The following is a 7646-nucleotide window of genomic DNA, read 5'->3' on the forward strand; positions in this document are numbered from 1 at the left end:
ATGTGCAGCTTCGCTTGAAAAAGAACAGATTTTTTCTACAATGCTTCAAACTGCATTCTGAATATTGCACATGGCGTAGTTTGCATTTGTGATAAAGTTTGAGGCCTGTTGGGAGACTACGGAGAAGCTAGAAAAAGTAAAGCCCAATCACGGTGCTGTTACGGTATAATTTTGTAATAAAAATCGATTGCGAAAACTTAAAGTTTACGCTGATGGCAAAAAAGCGATTAAAAAATGCGCAATCTAACTTATAAGCATAATAAGACACAAGTCCGAAATTACCAAAACTGCGCTCGCACAACCAAGCGCGTTTGGCATGTCTTATTGACTTTTCTGTAGTTGATGCACAGTACTCTTTCAATTTGAAAACTCATAGACAATGATAGCTAACCAACACGAAAAAAAGAATCTTTTAAGTGCTGGGCTACCTTAACTACTCTAAAAAATTAATCATGTGAGGGTTCCCGAAAATACTGAGTAAAAGTCGACTAGGCTGTCCTGAGAAAGCCATGGGGGAAAATGATCGGGGTTTAGGCAGATGATTGGAAACGTAGGCGGACAAAATCTGTACAGCAGTGTTGTGCATTGCAATGTATTGAAGGAGAGGTTAAAAGAAATTTTATTTGTAATTTTTTTTTCGTGTGATTTTATAATGTGTATGAAAATGAAGCCATGTACGCGCGCGAAAAATTCCTAGTCCTAAAAATAAAGTAGAATATTCCGGGAAAGAGGAAGATCGTTGGTTGCAAGAGGATGTAACAAAATTAGCAATATAGAACAAAATATGAGGGGTACCGAAAGTAACACTCCATCGCTGTTGGTCCTGAAGTTTTTACGAAAAAAAAACAAGAGGGAAATAAACTCTAAAACAAAACTTTTGCGCTGTTTTGCGACGACAAGATTGAAATTGATGTCGAGGTTTTTGTCTATTTGATGCGGTTTGTTTTTATTTCTTATCGTATTTTTTTCACTGAGTTTCATAAAAGGACGTGTTAACAAAAGAGTTTGAAAACAGAAACTGCTTGGTAAATTTCAACATCTTCTGAAAGCCCTGCAGCGCCTGCCTCGACGGCGTCGTATTTCTCCATCTTCGTTTAATGACTGCTTCTGCCATACTTTGTTGTAGTTCCCTGAAAAATCCTTTTATAGAAAGACGTGCTTCCTCGGGTAATGGCAGTGTTTAATAATCCATCACATCTGAAGGTTCTTCCTGATAAGCAGGTTCTGAGAAAGTTAAATTTCAAGGTTGATAAGGAAGAAAAAAACGCTACGATAAAGCCATATGAATCCAAAGAGTGGAGTGAAACTGCGACAAAATAAGGAACGCTGTTTTCCCAGATTTCTTTTAAACGAAGAGTAGAAAAATAAAATAATGAGTAATGCTAAGGGAAACAATAAAAACGGAGAGCTCACCCAAGGATGCCAGTCGGGCATGTCCACTTTCGTCACCTGAAGACGAGAGACCTGGCAGACGTGCGGTGTTGGGCTTTGATACAGTGCTTAACTAGAATGTAACAAAACAGTCGCTGGGATTTCATTCTGTAGTTCTGCGTATGGCAGCTTTTATTTTTTAAGTGCGAATGCACTTCTTAAGCGACCCTGAATCACGCGTCCACCGCCGTCCTTCCGTCCGCACCACATACCCACTTAGGGCGATTGGCCAAGAAGAGTTCCTAATTTCTTTAGCACATACTCACTTAGGGCGATTGGCCAAGAAGAGTTCCTAATTTCTTTAGCACATACTCACTTAGGGCGATTGGCCAAGAAGAATTCTTTCGCATCACCCGTGCATTCCCACTTCCCCATGTACCTCTCCGCTCTGAAGGACCAGGAGCTCCGCAGGGTGTGCGAGGGCGGCCGCAGGGAGTTCACGCTCGCGCTCCTAAACGTCCGCTCTCTCTCGGCGCATGCCCTGGACGTCGCCAAGGACCCCGTGCTGGCCAGAGTGGATCTCCTCTGCTTCACCGAGACTTGGAACAACTCCGGCTCGGACGTCACCCTGTGCGGGTACGACTTCGCGGCCAGGGCCTTCGCCGAGAGGAGAGCCGGCGGAGTGGACGTCTTCCTCAAGCGCTACCTCCCCTTCAGCGAAGAGCTCAGGCGACAACAGGACCGGTCCCCGTTCCTAGTCCTCCAGCGCGCCACCGCGCCCGCCGCCCCGCCCCGAGCCTGCCCCCAGGCCACCGACGCCATCGACGACTGCTGCTTCGCCAGGAGCGGAAGTCGGGGCGAGTACTGCGGCGTCTACCTCGTCGGTCACGTCTACGCGAACCTCGTGTCGCACGCCGTGTCCACCTCGCCGGTCAGGGACGAGTCGCCGTACAGTGCCGTCTACACCGACGCGTACTCGGGTGACGGAATCGTGGTCGTCACCCTCTACCTCGCGCCAAACATCTCGCGCGACGACGTCGTCGAATACGTGGACGCGGCGATGGAGAGTGTGGCCAGGCGCGTAAAGCCCTCGGACCCGGTCGTGGTTGTTGGGGACTTTAACGTGGACGTGCGAAAGGGCGGCGAGTGGTTGATAGAATACATGCTCGCCAACCACTCCATGACGTGCCTACCGCTAGAGGCTCCCACCACCATCAACGGCAGCTACATCGACCTGGCCTTTGCGAGGAACTGTCTGATACGCGCGGTCTTGCAACAACTCTTGACCGTACATTTCAGTGACCACAAGGCGGTCATAATGACCGTCAACTACAACGACAACACCAACAAGTGCTGAATAAAGAATACTGTCGTTTCACTTTACTTGCGTGTGTGTGTGATCTCCTCGAACATACACTTTAATTCACCAAGATTTCCAGAGAACGACTAACGGGGTGTGTAAATCCCCACTTGATCACGCGGGGGTGTTAAATGCAACTAACGGGCGAATGCCAACACAGTTCAACATAACTCCCCCTCATAGCATCACCCGTGCATTCGCACTTCCCCATGCTCCCCTTCGGGGAAATGCGGGTGAATTTTTTTGTAGTGTTCCAGACAACGACATGAACCGTAATTGTGAACATTGCAGCCTACGTCCTGTTTTCAATTAACTTAATCAGCTATCGCCAACTTTACTTTTATGCTAGTGCCGGCATAAAATTGGAGTTGATGAGAGCGCCTGAGAGCCCATGAGAGATGTCAGTATCTTTATGACTTGTATGGTTAGAATACCACCTTTATTCAGCTATGTTACCAGGGGTCCATACGGACCCTCAGGACTATAAATTGAAGTTGAAGAGAGCTCCTGAGAGCTCATGAGAGCTGTTGGCATCCTTATGTCTGGTATGATTAGAATACCACCTTTAATCAGCTATGTTACTGGCGAGCCATAGTGACCCTCAGGACTTTAAATTGAAGTTGATGAGAGCTCATTAGAACTGTCGGCATCCTTATGACTTGTATGATTAGAATACCACCTTTAATCAGCTATGTTACCGTGGGGCTATTACTGAATCTGCAAGACTCAAGTTTCGGTTTTCGCCAATCTTTTTTGTGACTGAGTTTCCTTTCGTCAACACCAGCCCTCCTCTGAACTGAAGTCTACATCGTTCTGTTTAGCAAAATCATTTCAGTATGTTATGCAAGTATTTTCCTCTCTTTATACTCTGTGAAAAGCAAATACAAAATCTCGGCTTGGCGTAAGCTTTCATTTCTTTTATGACAGCTTCATGACAGCTTTTATGACAGCTATAGCGTAATACATGCAGCTAGTAAGCTGCATGTATTGCGCTATATCCAGGTGATATTGTTGCAAACAATATAGTATCTAATGTGTTGTATCCGTTCGTTTTGTAACGGCCAGGAAAACCAGCTGAGAGTAGTTTCGCTCCGCTTTTGTTTACGTTCTGGAACGAAACCCAATTGGTCTGTGCTCATTTCCCACCGAGTGAAACAGAACAGCACCCACGCCATACTGGGAAGCGTCACATTCTAGCTTCAGTTCCTTGTTGGGATCAAAATGAACGAGAAGTTGCGCATTCTTCAAAATTTCTTTCGCTTTCTCTAACGCTGACTGCTGCGGTTCCCGCCATTCCCAACGGGCTCGTTTTTCCATGAGCTGATACAAGGGGCTCAGCACAGTCGACATATTGGGCAGGAAATGGGCGTAGAACGGGAGCATGCCAAGGAACGAGCGAAATTCGCTAACGTTACGTGGACGCGGGGCTTGCATGACGGCGTCTACGTTCTTTTCAGTGGGGTGGAGGCCTTGCCGATCTATACGATGGCCAAGGTAAGTGACGGAAGGCTGCCGAAACTTGCATTTGTCAATCCTAAGTTTAACGCCGTGCTCTCGGAACCGCTCCAGCACTCTCTTGAGCTGCTCTCTGTTATCACTTTTGCCTTCTGACACTAGCACGTCGTCAAGGTAGGCTTGGACACCCGGCAGCCCGCCGAGTACTGCATCCATCTTTCTTTGAAAAATAGCTGGTGCGGAAGCTATTCCAAACGGAAGTCTGTTATACCGGAAAAGCCCGCGGTGCGTGTTAATGACACACAGCCTGCTGGACGCTTCGTAAAGGGGCGCTTGATTGTATGCATCCTTTAAATCCAAGATACCGAAATATTCGCCTCCGTTTAAGCTTGCGAACATGTCCTCTATAACCGGAAGAGGGTAGTGCTCCACCTCACATGCCGGGTTAAGGGTGACCTTAAAGTCACCGCATATCCTCACGCTTCCGTCCTTTTTTAAAAAAGACCACGATAGGCGTAGTCCATTCTGATGTTGCACGGGCGATAGAACACCAAGTGACACCAGCCGATCAATTTCACGAGAGACCTTATCGCGGAGGCCGTAAGGAAGAGATCTGGGCTTACAGAATTTCGGTGTCGCCGTCTCCTTGAGTTTCAGGCTGACTGGTGGACCTTTGATTATTCCAAGGTCTGTTGAGAAAACATCCTCGAACTCGCCGAGCAGTCGGTTCAGCATATGGTCGCTTGGCTCGGCACTTGTCCGGCGCAGTCAGGTCTCCAATCGGAACGCCCGTCTTGTGAAGCAAAACAATGAGATCGCGGCCACATAGGCTGGTCCTGCACAGTCAAGCACGATCAGCGGACAAGGCACAGATACATTTTTATACCTCACTGGAAGTTCGAGTTCACCCAACACCGGAAGCTGTCCCGCGTAACACGACAGCTTGATTTGTGGTGGTTGTAGGCGCGGCCACTGTGCGTGGTGTCGATCGTACACTTGGCGCGATACGACGCACACCGGGGAACCAGTATCCACTTCCATGGCCAGTTCTACTTTGCCCCATCGAAACTGGCGGCGTATGGGTGGTTCCAAACCGTTTTTTCTTCCCGAAATCAACGTCCAAACGTGTGCGCTACCCATGTCGTCATTGCTAGACGCGGTTTCAACTGTGGGTGCCTTTACACTCGCTGCCCGGCTTCCAACCTTTGCATCAGTTGCAGCACTGCAGAATTTCTTTGCCAAATGACCGCGTCGCCCACAGCGATAGCAGCGTGCGTTAGCCCAGTGGCAGGCGTTATCGTCGTGCTTCGTGCTTCGTGCTTCCACATCGGCCGCAGTCATGCGACGCCCCTCGTGTACGGTTACCTCGAGAGGGTGAGCGATGATGGGCTTGCATTTTTAGCACAGTCGGCGGTTCTGCACTCATATCTTTCGCATCGCTGTCGGTTGCCTCGGCTGCAATGGCCATTGTTTCAGCCTCCTCGAGGGTTAAATATTTCTTTGCCAGTAATTGCTTGCGCAAGTTAGTTGAGCGTACGCCGCAAACCGCAAACAATCCGGCCCCTCAACATCCGGTCTAGCGCACTTCCAAACTTGCAATTGTCTGCTATGCGCCGTATTTCGACTAGGAATGCGTGCACCGACTCCCCTTCTTGTTGGCACCGGGTGAAAAACTTGTAGCTTTCTGCTATTTCGTGACGCTTGGGATCGTAGTAGTCATTTAAGGCTGCGACCGCTTCGGCGTAAGTAAGGGAATTCGGCGTCCGAGGTGCAATTACCGTAAAAACCCGCGTATAATACGAGGTTTTTTCCCAAATTTTACTATCTAAAATTTGGGCCTCGTATTATATGTGGATCCCAAAGCTTTCAGCCTAAAATTTGCACTTTCGGTTTCAGCGGAGGGTGCGCCATCTTGCGGTGGCGTTAGCTGGCTGCTGCTTCTCTCAGCCGGCGCCATTTTGATTGTTTTGACCACGCGAAGGATCTCGGCACGTTCACCGCAAGTCTATCGCGATGTTGGGTGCACCAAAACAGTAGTCGGCTGCAATTAAAAGAAAAGTTATTTTATGCGCCGAGACCATCAGGAATTGCGCCGCAGGACGGCAGTTCGGCGTCACCGAAGGCAGCATCGTGGGTGGAGAAAGGAACTGGTGCATGACTGGATAAAGTCTGTGCGGTGTCGGCGGCCTGGAGCACTGTTGGGGATTCCCGTCAGTGCTCGTGTTGGACGCCTAACGCTGCCACCTGGCCGATTCCGTGAAGAAGTTGTAGCGCGAACGCCGCACCGAACTCATTGTCATTCCAGGAGGAATGACATCCCAGCTGCAACCGCCAGACGTTTGCATCAACAAGACTTTCAAAGACTGCATCAAGTCCTGCAACCAAGAGTGGATGAGGTGAGGAGACCCGTAAGTGACAGCTACCGAATGGCTGACGCGGGTTTCTCCAGCGGTGCTTTGTGGCTGGATCGCGGATGCGTGGGCCAGCATCCCAGAGGAGCTCGTCAGTCGCTCTTTTAAGAAATGCGGCATCTCGAACGCCCTTGATGGCACTGAGGACCACTTTCTGGGGGAAGACATTTCCGACAAGGCGACTTCAGGAGACAGCGGCAGCGAACCTGACTATGACTGAACGGACGTCGGGAGATAGTACCACCGAAAACTGACAATGACTGAACGGAAACTGCAGTGCAAATAAATGTTTTCTGTGCTCTTTACCTCGCATTATATGCGGATGAAAACGTTTTTTCTGATTTTGATGTCCCCGAATTACACCTCGTATTATACGCGGGTCCGTATTATACGCGGGTTTTTACGGTAGCCCCGCTAGCACTTGCACAGTCTCCGTGTTGAGTGCTGTCCCCAGAAGTGATCTCTGCCTTTTGGTGTAAGTAATAGCATTTGCTTCAAAATACGCTTGAGCCCGAATAGGGTACGCTTTCCACTTATCTCTTGTGTCGTCGAAGACCGGGAGCTGGAGGCTGGTCATGGTCGTCGGTACTTGTTGCGGCAGGCCGTCGGCTTCAACTTTCAGGGCAGCATGGGCGGTTTCCGTGCTCGTCGCCACTGTAGTAACACAGGCGCGCGCAGCACAGTATCATGGACGATGGTCGGGAATTCAACGACAGCGTTTATTGTCAGAAGCGTGATTATATGCGTTGGCATCAAGAGAGGGTAAGGGAGGGGGGAGAGAGGGAGAATGAAGGCGCACAGGGCCAAAAAGAAAAGGTGCGCGCGCAGCTGGTTTTGCTGGCCGGTACAAAACGAACGAATACAACATAATGTAACTTTATAAACGTGAAAATTTCTTTAAACATTATTAGCGTAACTGCGCCACAGCGACAAAAAATATCAGATGAAAGAATCAAAACAAAATAAATCTGGTGCCATAAAAACCGGATGTAGTCCAACCACAATCGATGGCGTGGCACCACTGTCTACGCAATGTAGGATAATGTGTG

At 48.9% G+C, this 7646-nt stretch overlaps 1 pseudogene; it reads right to left on the reverse strand.

Annotated features, from left to right (window-relative positions):
• Positions 1–4739: 4739 nt before the first annotated feature.
• On the reverse strand, positions 4740–7314 carry LOC144173257 (uncharacterized; annotated as a pseudogene).
• Between the last annotated feature and the right edge of the window lie 332 nt (positions 7315–7646).

Source organism: Haemaphysalis longicornis, unplaced genomic scaffold, assembly GCF_048455015.1.
Source record: "Haemaphysalis longicornis isolate Haplotype H1 unplaced genomic scaffold, Haemaphysalis longicornis Haplotype H1 scaffold_3, whole genome shotgun sequence".
In the NCBI taxonomy this organism is placed as follows: domain Eukaryota; kingdom Metazoa; phylum Arthropoda; class Arachnida; order Ixodida; family Ixodidae; genus Haemaphysalis; species Haemaphysalis longicornis.